An 18836-nucleotide genomic window follows, 5' to 3' on the forward strand; every position below is an offset into this window, starting at 1 on the left:
TGTTGCCTACGGGGTAATTTTGACACCAAAGAGGGCTATGTGTTGCCTACATGGCTATGTTGATGCAAAAGAAGGCTATGTGCTGCCTACGGGGCTACATCATTTCCGGCTCCACGAGTTGTACCACCTCTAGTTCCTCTTATTCCATCAGATCAAGATTTCAAGAGTGCAGTAAGTATGTTAGCGCAGTTAGTAGTTGCACAGCGTCAGCCAGTTGCGCCAGATGTTGCCGGACCTTCTGAAGGGCCCGAAAGTTTGAGAGTTTGTGAATTTTTTGCCTTGAATCCTCTACAGTTTACAGGGACAGATAGCAGAGAGGACCCTCAGAACTTTATTGATCAGCTTCATAAGATTTTTAGAGTTATGCATGCCTCAACGACTGAGTCAGTTGAGTTAGCAGCATTTCGATTGCACGATGTTGCAGTATTGTGGTACGAGAGTTGGGAGAGATCTAGGGGAAAAGATGCATCTCTACCCACTTGGGATAGCTTTACAGAAGCTTTCGTTGATCACTATTTGCCTCTAGAGATTAGGGATGGCTGGGTGGACCAGTTTCTGAACCTTCGACACGGCAGCATGAGTATCCGAGAGTACGGGCTTAGATTTGATTCATTGGCTAGATATGCACCACCATTGGTTGATACGATGCATGATAAGGTGAGTAGATATGTGGAAGGGCTCGACTCAGACTATATCGATACTTGTTCTACTGCTGCACTAAATGATAATATGGATATCTCGCGAATTCAGGCTTTTGTACAAGGCATAGAAGATTGCCGACACTTACAGTATATAAGTGAAAGGGTCAAGAGAGACAAACATAAGAGGGCTAGGCCTGCTAGTTCACAGGGAGATTTTCAGGGTGGTCCTAGACCTCGATATTCTATTAGGCTACCTAGACCTCCACCACATCAGTTCCAGGGTAGTAGAATTAATCGTCAGGGACAGTCAGGCCCAGGTGAGGGTTCACGAGCATCAGGCTCTCAACAACAAAGGGGTTCAGGCCAGGCTAGGACTGCCCCGCCGTATTGCGCTACTTATGGTAGGATGCATTTCGAGAGGGTTCCACATGTTGTTATTCTTGTGGATAGGAGGGGCATGGGTGGAAAAACTGCCCGACCATAAGTCAGGGTGGTATAGGTCAATCGACCAGGTCAGTAGTAGGTTCCTCCTCATCAGCACAGTCTACAGGCCGTAAACCCCAAACTACAACATGTAGAGGTAGAGGCGGAGGCAGAGACGGAGCATCTAGTTCTAGTAGTGGACAGAACCGTACATATTCGCTAGCCGGCCGACAGGACTCAGAGTCATCACCAGAAGTTGTGACAGGTACATTGATTATTTGCTCCCATTGTGTTTATGCTTTGATAGATCCTGGATCTACTCTGTTTTATGTTACGCCATTTATTGCGGGAAGTTATGTATAGTAGCAGAGTCATTTAGATTGACCCTTTATTATATCTACACCAGTTGGTGAGTCTATTATTGCTAGGAGAGTCTATCGAGGTTGCTCGATAGAAATTATCGACCGTCAGACCTCTGTCGATCTCGTAGAGTTAGAAATGGTCGATTTCGATGTCATTATGGGTATGGACTGGTTAGCGTCTTGTTATGCTAATGTTGAGTGCAGGACAAAGATTGTTAGATTCCACTTTCCAGGAGAGGTAGTTCGAGAATGGAAAGGCGATACATCAACGCTGAAAAGTAGGTTTATTTCCTATCTTAAGGCGAGGAGGATGATTACTAGGGGTTGTATTTATCATCTTGTTCACGCTTATGATATAGATGCAGAACCACTGACTCTTCAATCTATTCCGGTAGTTAATGAGTTTCTAGATGTATTTTCAGACAAGCTCCCTAGTATCCCTCCAGAATGGGAAATTGTTTTTGCTATCGATATGCTACCAGGTACACAACCCATATCTATCCCTCCTTATAAAATGGCTCCTGCTGAGCTAAAAGAGTTGAAAGATCAGCTGAAAGACTTGCTAGATAAAGGTTTTATTAGGCCTAGTGCTTCACCATGAGGTGCACAAGTGTTATTCGTAAGGAAGAAATATGGCTCACTAAGAATGTGTATTGATTACCGACAGCTGAATAAGGGAACTATAAAGAATAATTATCCCCTTCCGAGGATCGATGACTTGTTTGATCAGTTACAATGTGCTAAGTGCTTTTCAAAGATTGATTTAAGATCACGGTACCACCAGATACGAGTTCGGGAAAAAGACGTTCCAAGGACAGCTTTTAGAACCAGATATGGACACTTTGAGTTCTTGGTAATGTCTTTTGGATTAACTAATGCCCCAACAGTGTTCATGGACCTGATGAATAGTATATTCATGCCGTATCTAGACTTGTTTGTGATTGTATTTATTTATCATATTTTGGTGTATTCACGTTCTAAAGCTGAGCATGCAAATCATCTGCGAGCAGTCCTTCAGGTTCTTCGAGACCGAGAACTTTATGCAAAGTTTTCTAAGTGTGAGTTCTGGTTGGACTCTGTAGTTTTCTTAGGCCATATTGTATCAGATGCAGGCATTGTGGTTGATACACAAAAGATTGAGGTAGAAAAGACTTGGCCCAAACCCATGACTCCGACTGAGGTTCATAGTTTCTTAGGGTTAGCTGGGTACTACAGAAGGTTTGTAGAGGGGTTTTGTTCACTTTCAGCCCCATTAACGAAGCTGACTCAAAAAGTAGCTAAGTTCCAATGGACTGAGGCTTGCGAACATAGTTTCCAGGAGCTGAAGGACAGGCTGACATCAACACCAGTTTTAGCATTATCAGAGGGTTCAGAAGGCCATGCGGTGTATCATGATGCTTCTGGTGTTGGGTTGGCATATGTTCTAATGCAACATGGTAAGATTATCGCATATGCTTCAAGGCAGTTGAGGAAGCAAGAGAAGAACTATCCGACCCATGATTTAGAGTTAGCGGCAGTTGTGCATGCATTAAAAATCTGGAGACACAGTTGTGCATGCGTTAAAGATCTGGAGACACTATGGGTATAGCGTTCATGTTGACATCTTCACAGATCATAAAAGCCTTCAATATATCTTTAGATAGAAGGAGTCAAATCTGCGATAGCGTCGATGGCTTGAGTTACTGAAAGACTACAACGTGGATATTTTATATTATCCAGGAAAGGCGAATGTGGTAGCCGATGCCCTCAGTCAATTATCTATGGGTAGTTTATCCTATTTAGGTGTTGCAAAGCGTGAGCTAGCGCGAGAGCTTCATCAGTTAGCTAGCTTGGGAGTCAGATTGTTAGAGGCAGAAGATAGTGGAGTAACAATTCAGGACACAACCGTATCATCTCTAGTTATAGAAGTAAAATCACGGAAACAAGAGGATCCTAGCTTAGAGCAGCTCAGAGTCAAGGCTCAAGATCAGCAGTCTTTAGCATTTGATATAGCAGGAGATGGAGTCCTTAGGTATAGCGGTCGATTGTGTGTTCCAAATGTTGCAGGGCTTTGACATCGGATCATGGAAGAGGCACATCATTCCCGTTATTCTATTCACCCTGGTTCGATGAAGATGTACCATGATATTAAGGAGATCTATTGGTGGCACGGGATGAAGAAGGACGTTGTTGAGTTTGCGGCACAGTGTCCTAACTGCTAACAAGTGAATGTTAAGCGCCAAAAGTCCGCTGGGCTAGTTCAGGAGATATCCATTCCTTTTTGGAAGTGGGAAGTAATTAATATGGATTTTATTACAGGGTTACCTCAATCACGTCACAAGTTTGACTCTATTTGGGTAATTGTTGATAAACTAACAAAATCAGCCCACTTTTTATCGGTCAGAGCTACTTTTATGGCCGAAGACTATGCAGGGCTCTATATTAGAGAGATTGTTAGGCTACACGGTGTCCCAATATCTATTATCTCTAATAGAGGAGCACAATTTACCACCAACTTTTGGGAGTCCTTCCAGAAAGGACTGGGGATACAAGTTAATCTTAGTACAACCTTTCACCCTCAAACAAATGACCAGGCTGAGGACACAATTTTGACACTCGAGGATATGCTACGGGTGTGTGCGCTAGACTTCAAGGGAAGTTAAGATGACCACTTACCTCTTATTGAGTTCGCATACAATAATAGTTATCATTCCAGCATCGGGATGTCACCTTATGAGGCTTTGTATGGGCAAAAATGTAGGTCCCCCATCAGATGGTTCGAGGTATGTGAGTCAGGGTTGATTGGACCCGACTTAGTACAACAGACAATGTAGCAGGTTAAGCTCATTCGGGAGAGGTTGCTAACAACTCAAAGTCGACAGAAGTCATACTCAGATGAGCGACGAAGAGACATAGATTTTTGTGTCGATGACTGGGTATTCTTAAAAGTCTCGCCTATGAAGGGTGTTATGAGATTTGGCAAAAAAGGCAAGCTTAGTCCAAAATTCATTGGGCCATAATGGATCATTCGGAGGGTAGGACGGGTGGCTTTTGAGTTAGAATTGCATTCGGGGCTAGAATCTATTCATCCCATTTTCCATGTATCGATGCTACGGAAGTGCGTTGGAGACCATTCTCGGGTTGTCCCGGTTGAGGATGTTCATATCACAGAGGAGTTGTCCTACGAGGAAACTCCAATTGACATATTAGATTGATATGTCCGTAAATTGAGGACCAAAGAGGTGGCTTCGATTAAAGTATTGTGGAGAAACAAGAATAGAGAAGAGGTGGGAAGTTGAGGATGGCATGAGGTCCAAATATCCTCACTTGTTTCATACCCCAGGGTGATGGCATATCAGTTTATATTAGTGCAGTGAGGTTAGATACCAATCTGATTTTTTTTATATTGTTGCTTATTTTTATTTTTGTTGTCGTTGTATATTTGCTCGCACTGTTATTGTGGAGCTATAGTGCTTAGCCATTTATGTCATCCAGTGAGACGCCTAGGTTAGAATTTCTGCGTTTCATATTCCTGGATAGTCAAATTTACAAAGGATATTCTGCCTAAAGTTTTGAAACTCCTAAGGAATTAACCGTGTGACTCAGATTTTTTTCATTCGAGAACGAATGTTTCTAAGGGGGGAAGTATGTAACACCCCGACTTTTCAAAACATCTAAATTAACTCGTATATAAGTGGAAAGACAAGGAGGGTGGGTAATAAATTAAGAATGATGTGGTATGTCATATTTTAAGTGTTAAAGGGTTGTATCTCAAGTTTTGAAGTTAGGTAAGTGGCAAAATAAAAGTTGGCTAAAGTAATCGTAAATTCCGTTTTAAAGATTTCTCTCAAATTTAGGTCAAATGTCTTGGATATTTTCTCTCAATATATAAAGATTTAGAAAGCTAGTCACCCATTAAATCGAAGGCCTACGAGTCTAGTTTGCAACGCACAAAACCCCGTATCCAACCAACAGCGGAGTAAAAAGTTATGAGGGTTTTACTACGGACTGCCGGGGAAGAATCCGGGTCGGGTAAAAAATGTGGTATGTCGGCTTACTCAACGTTTTAAGCCATGAAAACATTCTTTTCAATTCCAATCCAGAGAGAAAGCTTAAGAGAGGGTTCCTATGGAGTTCTTGCATGATGAAGGTTAGTTTTTGATGATTTTTACCTTTAAACGTTACCCCCATGCCTAGAAACATGATCTCTACACGTGGCAATCGTTTTACCCTTCTTTTAGCTGCATTTGGAACTGATTTTGAAGATATAAATTTGTAATTATTGGTGTTTCTTCAAGGTTTAAACTTGGTTAACTAAGGTAATCATCTCGGGACTATTTTATGATTGTTTTTATGAATTTCAACGGCAGTTTCGACAAGTTGGGGCAGTATGGCAAATCTGCCGATTTAAGATTAATTATGTAATTGTTTATAGGTGCGTACCAGCTGTGTATATATAGTGTTTGTGAAGCTTTAGGATATAAGGAACAACTTTCGTGAAGGAACTACGGTCTTTCAAAACGTTCATTGGAAAGGTATGTTAAGGCTATTCCCTTCGTTCGACATGTTTCCCTTAGAGGTAGTTAATGTTGGTGATCTTGTAGATGTAATTGTGAGTGGGTGGCTGATTGGGTGGTTATAAACCCTCATTTTTAGGGACTCATAATATGTTAAAAATGAACCTAAGTTAGGAACGACTTGGAGATTATTCATATATATTTTTTGTAGCTAAATTGCTCCCCTTTAGCCTATTCAATTGTTTGTTGTCGCCCTTGGGGCTATTGTGGTTAGTTGTTGAGCTATGAACTGCCTATGGGGACTATAATGTTGTCTAATAGGACTATGTTATTTCCAAAGAGGACTATGTGTTGCCCACCGGGATATATTGATGCCAAAGAGTGTTATGTGTTGCCTATGGGGATATTTTGACACCAAAAAGGGCTATATGTTGCCTACAGGGCTTTGTTGATGCAAAAGAGGGATATGTGCAGCCCACAGAGCTATGATGTTGCCTAAGAGGGCTATGTGCTGCCTACGGGGTTATATTATTTCCAAAAAGGTCTATCTGACTTCTTACAAAGACAAGGGGCTACCGATAGGGGTATGTAGATTGATTTGTCACCTTCTGGGCTTATGGGGGCCTAGGTAGGTGGTATGTTGTTTGTACCTGCCGAGCTTATGGGGGCTTGGTTAGGTTGATATTTGATCATTTATGTATTTTTTAGATTCAGTAGCGGGTTAGCATGCTTAACTAAAATATTGATTTCCTTACGTGATTGTTTTTGGTATATTATGCTACTTGCTCACCTAGTCTATATCCTTTCATACTCTGTACATTATTTTGTATTGACGCCCCATTGCCTTGGGGGAGCTGCATTCATGCATGCAGGTCCCGACAGATGACCCAGTAGACCTCCTCAGCAACAGGATTGACTTCTATCCGATTGGCTATCCCCTTTCTTCCGGTGCTTCCAGAGTTGGGAGGTTTGTTACCTTTTGTTGTATATATCTTTATTGGCAGGCAGGGGCCCTGTCCCGCCAATCTTTACTACTCTTAGAGGCTTGCAGACTAGTGTGTGGGGTGTACAGCTACATTATTGCCATACTAGCCTAGTTTGTTGGTTTGCTTAAGCTTGTGAGTTGTTTGATGTATTGTCTTGATATATACCTGCTTTCAGTTTTGGTATAGATTTCATGGTGGCCTCAACGGCCAAATCAGGACTTCTGTGCTAGTTGGCTATTTATTTATATGATCTTCTGGGAGTAGTTGTTTCTTTTATAGATCAGTTGACAGGGGCCTTGCCGGTTGAGGGCTTAGTTTTAAGCTGAGATATACTTGTTTATTTTCTTGATTGCGTGTGGCTGCCATCCGCTAGTAGCAAATGGTTAAGCAAGGTTGGCTCGGACCTGAGTTTTGGCATTAGGAGCCAGTTGCGCCCCCCGAGTTTGGGGCATGACACCAATGCATAATGAAAAGATCTAAAGACCCCTAACTTAACTGTTGTCGGGGTCACCAATGGACGGGACCAATGGACCATCGATCGACTGACGATCTGTGCTGGTCAACCGTCAATGGGGTTCTGGGGGTTAAAAGTTGGGGTCTAATCCACGGACCACGGTCCGTAGGTCCGGCCTTGGGTCAACATTTAGATAAATTTTTGGGGCTGAGTCTAGGAAGGGTTGCAGATGCAAACCACGAACCACCAGCACGGGTCATGGGTCACCTTACGGTCTGTGGGTGGCAACCGTGGGTTGCACCTGTAACTTCTAGAAATCTGCATCAAGGTCTGTTTTCGGATACGGGGTGTTACAGAAGTAGATTCTCTAGGTGTAGCTCTGTCTGGCGGAGCCATTGACGAAGATTGGGCTCTATTGCCCCCATTGTCATTACCTTGCCTGTTCTTAGGGCACTCACTCATGAAGTGACCATTCTGACCACACTTGAACTAACCAGTGGAGCCATCACGACACGTTCCTGAGTGGTTTCTACCACACTTAGCATATGCAGGAGTCCCATTACCTCTTTGTGCCACACTACCTTGAGACTGTGCAGGTCTAGCTCCGAAGTTGCATAAATTTTGTTTCTTGTACTCACCTCTATTCCTTGGTGCAAGTGCACTAGCAGATGATAGAGTAGGTCCATTTTGCTTATGTTGAAAAGAAGACATGTTTGCATTACTCTTCTGCTTCCCGGACTCATTTCCTGTCATCTGGGCCTTCTTATTTCTGAACTCTTCTGTATCTCTCATCTTATCTTCCTCAACCTGCTGCACATGGATCATTAGCATTGCTATGTCCATGTCCCCTATCAACATCGCATCCTTACCCTCTATGCTTGACAGACGAGACAATCCAAACACAAATAAGCTCATCCTGCTCTTCATATTAGCAACCATCTCCGAAGCATAACAAGATAGTTGGGTGAACTTAAGGTTGTTCTCATGTACGCTCATAGATTCCTGCTTAAGAGTGAGGAATTCCCTTACCTTTGCCTCTCTCAGTTCACATGGAAAGAAACGCCACATGAAGGCACCTTCAAACACAACCTAGCTCACAATTGGTGCACCCTCAGCTATACTCTTCTTCCATTGGTCGTACCACACTCTAGCAGCACCCTTCAATTGGTATGCAACTAGTTCTTCCATAAAGTTTTTTGGATCCTCAGTGACACTTGAAATGGTAAAGTCTAGAGGATTCATCCTTACGAATTCACGGATTCTGGATGTATCAACCACATCCTGTCGATTCCCTCTCTGTTAACCTATCCTTAGGGTTGCACTTATGGTGCATTGGTACCCATTGATTCTCAACATTCCTCCTAGCAGGACGACGTCGGATAACTCTTCATGAAGGCATGATCTGAAAAATACACGCAAGAACGAATTAGAAAGAAACTTTATAGATTTAAACTCTATCGCACGAAAAGAGTATGAAAGAAGTGAGATAGTTTATAAATGTCGCAGCCTCCTAATTGTAGATGTGGCGAGCTTCACACCGATAACTAGGACTCTATATACATGACTACATAGACACCCTAGGACTCTTGAACTCTGTGCTCTGATACCAAGTTTGTCATGCCTCGAGCCTACACCCTGCGCGTAACGGGCACTCGAGAACCATTGTTGTCCCCAAGTGAACCCTTGGCCTAGCTTAACTCTTAGCGGAAGAGTTACTCATAAATAAGATGAACTTAAAAGTTAAACTTTACTCAAATGTCCCAAAGATAAACTCAGAATGTTTTATAAATAAACATTCAACTAGCTGAATAGGCAACTCAAGTCTCAACATAAACAACTGAAAAATGAAAAGACTCATAAACTACTGTATATCTATCTATGAAGCCTCTAATACTATGAGGGATCTCGGGACAAGACCCCGATCAACCTTACAAAATTGAAATACTGAAAGTAAATAAGGGATCCTTCGGAAGCAATGAGTCTCACCAACTACTCTGAAGCTCAACTGGATCAACGAAGCGCTGGATGTTGATCCTGGTTACCTGTATCTGCATCATAAAATATACAGGCCAAATAACATCAGTACATGGAATGTACGAGCATGTGAAGGGAAATCTAAAACAAGACATAAGCTTAAACTGGATATGAAGAAACACCTACCTTGTCTCAACTCAACTAGACTCATTTTTGTATAAAGTAATGACAAAGATGCAATATAAAGAAAATCTTTTAAAACAGTATATAGCAACTCAATGTATTGAAAATATAATAATACTCAGTTTATATGCAAAAATATAAAATAACTTTGTTTGGGAGATTCTCTAACCGACATCCATCACTATGAGCTATGTGATGATACAGCGTCTAACCCATGTTGTCAGAACTGTCCTATACTTTGCTGGGGTATAGAACCTACTATAAAGTATGACCCTTTCTACCCACGTTGGTTACATAATTTAAGGAGGTTGTGAGTTGTTAGAACTCTCCCCATATCGATGCTCAATACTACTCCCAAAATGTAACTAGCTCATATGTTTAAAAACATAACTCTTTCTCTGGTTTTGAGATTATTACTCAAAATAGTTCTCTTAAAAGAGATAGTATTGAAAACTGCTCAAGAACTCTTTTGGAAATCGGTATTTTCTCTCATCTTAAATGTGAAAACATTTACTCTTGGGAATACTTAGTTCCCATATATCATTTTAAAGAAAATGAAATCAGCTCTACTCTTACGCAACTCAATGTTCAAGTCTTTAAAACAAGTTTAAACAATTTGTAAAAGACTTCTTAAAATGACTAGAATAACTCTTAAGACTTGACTCTTAGTTATACCTTGAATTTGAATTATGGATTTAAGGGATATGATCTCATGTTATGGATGATCTCTCGATGTTTAGATGAAATTTAGAGTGTAGAGATCAATTATAAACCATAGGTACGATTCCAGGGAACTAGTACGAAAAGAAGGACGAAAGAGCAGGGGACCTGGCGACCCTGGCGCATTGAGTGGCGCAGGGCGCTAGTCCCTGAACTACAGAAAAGAGGTTGGGGCACACTGAGTGGCACGATGCCCCAAGGCCAGAACTACAGACCACTTTATGTGGCGCACTGTTGGCGAGGCACGCTAGCTCTCTGCCCAGAAAAGCCGACAAATTTTCTTTCTCGTTTTCTAACCCCAATTTGTCTAGAATCGAATGGTTTCTTCCCTAATCACTTAGAATCAAATACCCAACGTTACTATACGATAATCTACTCAAAACTACCCTCAAAACATTAACACTTATCTCAAAAACTCATCAAAACCTCAAAAATCAAGATTATGAAAGAAACTTCAATAAAACTCATCAAGAACTTCAAATCCTTCAACTTCAAGAATAAAATTACGCTGAAAATAACATGATTGGCGCGTGGGTGAATGAACTCAACGCTATGTGAACTCACATACCTCTTAGGGATCAAACTCTTGGCGAAGTCCGCAACAAAACTCAAGAATCTTGACAAACGCATTAAACTTTTTTCTTTTCTCCTCTTCTTGAACTCATCTCAAAATCCTAAGCGTATTTTGATTTATGAAAATTGAATCCAATCAGTTTAGACCCCTAATTAATTACTAAAAACGAATTAATCTGGCTGGTTAAGGAAAAGACCAAAATACCCCTCATATTTTCGGGTAACTTTCTTTAACTGGACAGGCCAACTTTAAACGAGCGTATCTCCCTCATACGAGCTCAAAAATTTGCAAACTTGGTGGCGTTGGGAAGAGGATTCCAAGACCTTTTATTTGATATCTTATATGTCACCTAACTCATCTTGTACTAAAAGTTATAGTCATTTTAAGTTGACCCAAAACTCCTAACTCATGCATAACTTGCAAAATTTCAGATTTTACTATTTCCAATTTAGTTCTTTCTATTTTTAGTTCTTTCAAATACCGAGGTGTTACATTAGGATTTTTCAAAATTTGTGCAATCTAAAACAAAACATAATCATTCATTTATGGTAGCTATTGTGGATGTCGCAGAATTCCTTTAGACCACTGTATTTCAACTATTAACATGTAAAAGTATCGCATAGTTTTTATACCGACCACTTATCCTTTTCCATAAAACCCATAATTGTTTATTGCCTAGGCCCTAGTGTATCCTAATTAATCAAATCTTAGCAATTCATCCTTAGGGAGGGGCAATCAATCCTGAATTCTATAGGGGTGATGGGCAATGACTTTTCTTTATCACTTACCAAGGCAAATGCGGTTATATAATTTATGAAGATTATCCATTTAAACAATCCAGGTTCTGATGCCACATGTAAGATTTAATACTTTAATACATATCAGGACCTTGAACACGATAATCTTACTTAAAGATCGTTACGGGCACATACCTTATGCGGAAGACATTATCACAGAGAGAAGCGGAAGCATTAGTCGTAAATTGGTTTCTACCTCCTTGACCTAGCCTTACGTTACGACAACCGTTAGCGATGGAATTATTGTAGAGAATATGTGGTAATCCTAATGGGAGGAGGGAGGACCAATTTATAGAGGTTAAGACTTAATCTGGTACGTCCATCAAATAACCAATGTACGAACGAGATCTATTAATCATTAAATATTATTTATTGTATTACTTGGGCTACAAGTAAACTTGGGCCAAAAGTAAGAAATAAATTCTTACACTAGCTTCCCAACAGCAATGCCAAACATGCTCTTAATTTATGACTTTTTGCTTCTCATAATTGACGGTATGCAATTACTCCTAATATCGTAAAAGTAAGATATGCATGCACGAACGATATAGTATATGATTTGGGACTAGCTCCCCTCCAGTAGGCGATCTGTCCAGTTCCTCCAGTACACTTTTAATGTTATGACATGTGTCATATAAATAATTTAATGGGTCAGATTTATTTTGTTAATTAAAAGAGGTTAATCATAGTTAATATTTCTCTCACTTCTTTTCTGTGTTTAGAATCCTTTCCTTCTCTGCTATAATTTATTTTTTTCAAATTCTTTTTGTAGCAAATTAACAATAGATTTCTAGGTTTTTGTAGTGTTGATATTTGGGACTTTAAATTCGTTTTACTTTTAATCATTGATAATTTTTCAATTGATGCCTTCACTCTCTAACAAAGTTTAATTGAAATTTTCCAAGCCTACCCAATCACTGTTTTTATCTTTTCTTCTCAAAAAAACTTAGTTTCAGTTTTCATATGTTTTTTTTAAAAGAAAAAATATTCTTTCTCTGTAACTTACGATTTGGGCAGTAAGTCCTTGGTATTTTCAAATCTGGATTTTTTGAAACCCTCTTTGTAACTCATTTTCATTTATTATGTTGAAATAATCTATATATCCAAAATTTCAATATTAAACTTAGTCAAAGAGAAGAAATATGCTGAAATGGTGGAAGAGAAAGAATTAAATATGATGAAGAAAAAAATATCGAAAGACATTATTCAACACATGAAGAATGAAAAGAGTAGCAGTAAGTAATACAAAGAAATTGAATGAAATGGTAGGAAAAAAAAATAAAAAATATATACTGCAGCAAAAGAATTGAACCAAGAAGTTGATGATTATTCTGAAAATTTTGGAAATTGGGAGAAAAGTTTTTGTTTTTTTTTTAAGTATTGTGAGGAAATAAATGTTAACTATGGTAAAACTCTTTTAGTCAACGAAATAAATCTGATCTGTTAGATTATTTGTATGACACATGTCAAAATATTAAAAGTGTAATGGACGAACTGGACGGATCTCTTACTGGAGCCAAGTCCATATATGATCATAATTCATAACAAAGTATATCAGTGATAATGTCACGTTAAGTTGTATTTATAAAGTTAAAATTATTAATTTGTATATTTGTATATATAAGAAATATTAAATATTTCTTGCTAGGTTCTTCATGAACTTCTCATATTTTAAATTCTTTTAATAAAAAAAATGATTTCGCAAAAATAACACAAAACATTTTTGTAATACTCATGCAAATCGTTTATCATTCATAAGTGTAAGCAATATTTTATTTCAAAGGAAAATAATTTTTGGTATATTTGAAAAGCTAAGAAATAAGTGTAGTTCAGAAGATTTTATTACCTGGAGAAATGATCAGCTTGTCAGTGTATGTCATTCTTTTTCACCCTCTTTGACACTTGTCTCATGACGGGTTTTTACATGAAAAGCAATAAACAAGTGTCTTATGATAAAGTTTCTTTTTTGCCTATAAATAGGTATCTTAAAATTAATTAGTTAATTAGTTATTTTGGCTTTGTTATTTTATATCCCCACTAATAACTTGCTTATATTAATTAATTTGTTGATTCTTGTATCCTCTATTTATTAGAGAAGGCTTGTTACATACTGGGGAAACATTTCATACTGTTGAAATAGTTTCTTAGGATAGTGCCCAACATATCACAAGTATAAATTTCCTGCTCTATTATTTATATTATCGTAGTAATATTCATCTTATTTTCAGGACTACTATTTTACTAAATAATAAGTAATATTATTTTTGTGAAGTTTAATTATTCCCCAACAATATAAGAAGCTAGAGCATATTATATGTGTCTCTGAAACTATTGATGATACTGATGTTAGTGCTACAGTAATATTACTGTTCAAGTCATTCTACTTGAGGCTTATGGTAAAGAAAAATACGGTATGTAAATAGACATGGTTAGAAGTCCAATGCTAATTTTAAAATCTTCATAGATAATACACCTCAATGCAAAATAATATTGGTAAGAAATGACAATCCCGCTAAGCTAAAAATAAATTTGGCTGAAACGGATTATATGGTTATTGCGGTCATTTCAGATAAAAATGTTGAGTCCAATGTGAGAAATTGGGTGATAGACTTTGGTGCTACGAGCCACATTTGTATAAATAAAAATAATTTTGTTTCATACACCCAAGTTGAGAAAGGAGAATATATTGTTTATCTTGGTGACTGAAGGACAACTAAAGTTCTTGGAAAAGGAAAAATTCTTCTCAAACTCACATTTGGGAAAACTTTGGCATTGAGTAATGTATTGCATGTTCTTAATATCCGAATTAGTTTGATTTTTGTGGGATTATTAGAAAAATGTGGAATGAAGGTTTCTCTCGAAGATAATGAGGTCATATTGACTAAAAATAATAGTTTCGTGGATAATGGATATTGTAACTATGATTTATTTATGCTTAATATTTGTGATAATTTCAATGATAATGTATCTTTTTCTGCTTATTTGATTGAACCTATTTCTTTATGGCATGGTAGATTAGGACATGTTAATATTTCTTATATAAATAGTATGTGATCTCTTGGTTTAATACATGATTTAGATTTAAATAATTTTGATAAATGTGAAATATGTACTGAAGCCAAAATTACTACAAAGTCATGTTTTTTAGTAAATAGAGAAACTAAATTATTATCTTTAATCCACACTAATTTGGGTGATTTGAAACAGACTATGAATAAAGGTGATAAAAGATATTATGTGATTTTTATTGATGATTTTTCCAGATTTACTAAGTTGTATTTTCTTAGAAACAAAGATGATGCATTTGATGCTTTTATTGCTTATATGATTGAGGTTGAAAATCAACTTAATAGAAAAATCAAGAGAATTCGATCTGATTGAGCAGGAGAATATATATCTTTAAATGCTTTTTGTGATAAATAAGGAATTATTCATGAAGTAACCCCGCCTTCTTCACCTGAGTCTAATGCAGTAACTGAAAGGAAAATTAGAACTTTAAAAGAAATGATGAATTTCATGTTAAATAGTTTTAATGCTCTTGATAATTTATGGGGAGAAGCTATATTATCTGCATGTCACTTACAGAATAGAATTTCTCATAAAAGAACTGGTAGAACTCCTTATGAATTTTGGAAAGGTTATAGACCTATTTTGAAATATTTAAAAGTGTGGGGGTGTCTTGCTAAAGTTTTTTTGCCTGAACCTATAAAGAGAAAAATAAGTTCTAAAATTATTGATTGCATGCTTATTGGGTATGCTCAACATAGTGTTGCATATAGATTTCTTGTGTTGAAAAGTGATGTGCTTGATTGCAATACTATTATTGAGACAAAGACTGCTAAATTTTTTAAACATACTTTTTCACTGTGTGATAAAATTTCTCATGCACCTGTTGAAAGAAATAATGAGAATATCTCTAATATTGAGGAACTGCGAAAGAGCAAAAGGCCAAGAAAAGAATATTTTTCTTATGGAAATGATTTTCAAACTTTTCTCATTGACAATGAACCATTAAATTATTCTGAAGCTATATCTTCCTCTGATGCTAAATTTTGGAAAGAGGCAATAAAAATTGAAATTAATTCAATTATAAGAAATAAAACATGGATTTTGACTGACTTACCTCCTGATGCAAAATCTATTGGTTGTAAATTAATTTTCAAAAAAAAAACGTAATCAAGTTGGATCTATAGATAAATATAAAGGTCGATTAGTAGCAAAATAATTTTCTCAAAAATAAAATATTGATTATTTATTTACATTTGCACCAGTGACTAGAATTTCTTCTATTCTAATTTTAATTGTGTTAGCATCAATTCACAAACTTTTTATTCACCAAATGGATGTAAAAACGAATTTCTTAAATGGTGATTTAGAAGAAGAAATTTATATGGTTCAACCTGAAGGATGTATTATTTTTTACAAGAAAATAAAGTTTGTAAATTAATTAAATCTCTTTATTGCCTTAAACAAGCTCCTAAACAGTGACATGAAAAATTAGATCAAGTCTTACCGAAAGAAAACTTTGTATCTGTTGAAGTGGATAAATTTGTATATACTAAAGGGTAGACAATGATTATGTGATAATATACCTATACTGTAAAACCTCACTAAATCAATACTCGATAAATTAATAATCTATCTATGATAATATTTTTCTCTGGTCCCGACTTGGGCGAATGGAAAATATCAGTTATTTCGATAAGATAATATATTATAAGAAGACCCTTATATAAATATATGGTCCCATTAATATTTTTATTAATAATTATTTTTAAAGTACAAATATATTTAACAATTTAGTGAAATGTGATTCTATTGTATTTTTTTTTTGTTAAACTTTAAATCTAGTTGAAGTTCATCTCTAATTTTTCTTATTTCATCAAAAAGTTCGTTGTTGTCTTTTAGAACTGCACCATAAAAGTGTGAAGAGCTCTAGATTCGATAAGTGTTTCCTTATACGTAACCGGTTCCAAATGTATTGTATCATCTTAAACTTATGTTACGACCTAGGGGTACCCCCTAGATGTAACAAGGCGTACTCAACTCCGAAAGGTCTCATACAAGCCCCTTAGCAAATCATAACATAAGGTAAAAGAAATGATGCGAAAATTTTAAAACTTTATCCATACAATCGAAGTCTTTTATAAAAGCTAGTGGAAGTCTAGACTTGTCTCATTATAGCCATCTATTACAATGCTTGAATCAAAATAGGGACACAACCCTTACAACATAGTTCGAAAATGAAATACTAGAAAGGAACTACAAATGACTCATCCGTCCTCAAATCATGAGGACTCACCACAAGCTAGGAGAATAGTCGATCCAATCTTGCACCGAAAGAAGATAGCCTTAAGAACTGGACCCTAAACTTTGGAAAATGTTGGAAACTATGGGTTAGTACAAAAATGCACTAAGTATGATAGTCATGCATAAAAACCTTGAAAACATGCTAAAAGGACATTTTAGTTGAAAAGCATTCACTTTTCCAAGTTTGAGAATCATCATGAACATTAGTATACAAGCATAAGTCATAAGCATATTCAACATATAGATCATCATAGCATAATAGAACCATCTCATAAGTAACCCTAAGTTATACTTGTGCAATGCATAGATAAGATCCCATAATCCCATCTATACTAAGTACCAATTTTAGGCCACCATAATCATACTTACCATTCTTTGATCTCATCCTTTATTAATACTCATCGACAAGGAAATCAATTCATAGCAACAATCCACATTAAGCATACATCATTTCATAAACCTTCATAACATAAGAGAAACACACCATAACTACTCTCAAATCCTACTTGTGCAATGCATGAATGGGATCCCATACTCCCACCCTCACTAAGTAGAGATTCTTGAGGAGCCATAGTTCATAATCATTCATTGTGGTAGTAAGCCTTAACTGGCATAGACCATGTGAGAAAATCATGGAATCCGGTGTTATCCCACACCGAAAAGGGTGTACTACTTGCCTAAGGTAGAACCATTAATTTATCTTAGGTGGATCCACTAGCTAAAGACATATGAGGGCACATAGTTATGGGATAAGGAGATTGCTACTAGATACTCCGCCTCAACTCACGTATGGGCATCCATCTTAAGAGATTGCTTCTAGAAACCTCGCCTCAACTCACGTATGGGCTTCCATATCATATCAATATTCACTCAGTGCTAAGCATTATTCCCTACGGAATACTTAAAATAACATTACTTGAGTTCATTTTTATAGAAGAATGTATCAACACTCAATCCAATATCATTCATAGGATAGCTCATAGATTCAATAGATGAGAATAATCTTTCAACCTAAGAATCATCATATTGTGAGAAAACCTTTCACAACATGTCATCATCATTCATAGGTGTATAAATAACCTTTCAATCAACACAACAACATTATTATAATCATGCAAACTTCATTCATACTTCATTCATAAGTGTGTGAGAGAGAGAATAGCCTTTCAACAACACCATATTTGCATCATAGTCATAATCACTTTACTCTCAAATTATTCATCAAGCATGTACATAAATCTCAAAATCATGCATAATTCACATAGTTTACCCTTCAAGGACCCTAAATCACATTCAATCAAAACATCTAGAATTACTACATTAGACATGGATAATAACATGATTCAATTAGCACAATTACTACAAGCATAATCTCATAACATTCCTCTATAATCAACAAACACACCTCACAAGGTCATAATTGAGTAACTTGGGGTTTCATGAGTTCTTGGAGGAATTAAACATAAAAACCATAGGAATTCATCAATTAATACATAATTCAAGTAATCAATTCATTACATTCATAATTCTATAACATTCTACTTGCATCAATCAATACCCACACTTTGAGATCCAATTTGAGAAAATAGGGTAATTCATGGATTCTTGAGGAATTTGACTTAAAATCATCAATATATCCATAAACAAACATAATTCAATCATTAAAAATGAATTTGAAAGGAATCCATGAGATTGAAGTCAAACCTTAACTTTTGGGTTTTTTATCTTTGAAATTGGGGGTTTTGGAGGGGCTCCATGGGTGAAGGCTACTCATGGATGAAGAGCTACCATACCTTAGTGAAGAATTCCCACGAATTTGAGAAGAAAACCTAGCTTCTTGAACCCCAGCTCCAACTTCCTTCTTCTTCTTCTTCTTTGAGTTTTCTAGAGAGAGAAATTTTGGAAAAGATGAACTC

This window comes from Solanum tuberosum, unplaced genomic scaffold, assembly GCF_000226075.1.
Source record: "Solanum tuberosum cultivar DM 1-3 516 R44 unplaced genomic scaffold, SolTub_3.0 scf00016, whole genome shotgun sequence".
Lineage (NCBI taxonomy): Eukaryota > Viridiplantae > Streptophyta > Magnoliopsida > Solanales > Solanaceae > Solanum > Solanum tuberosum.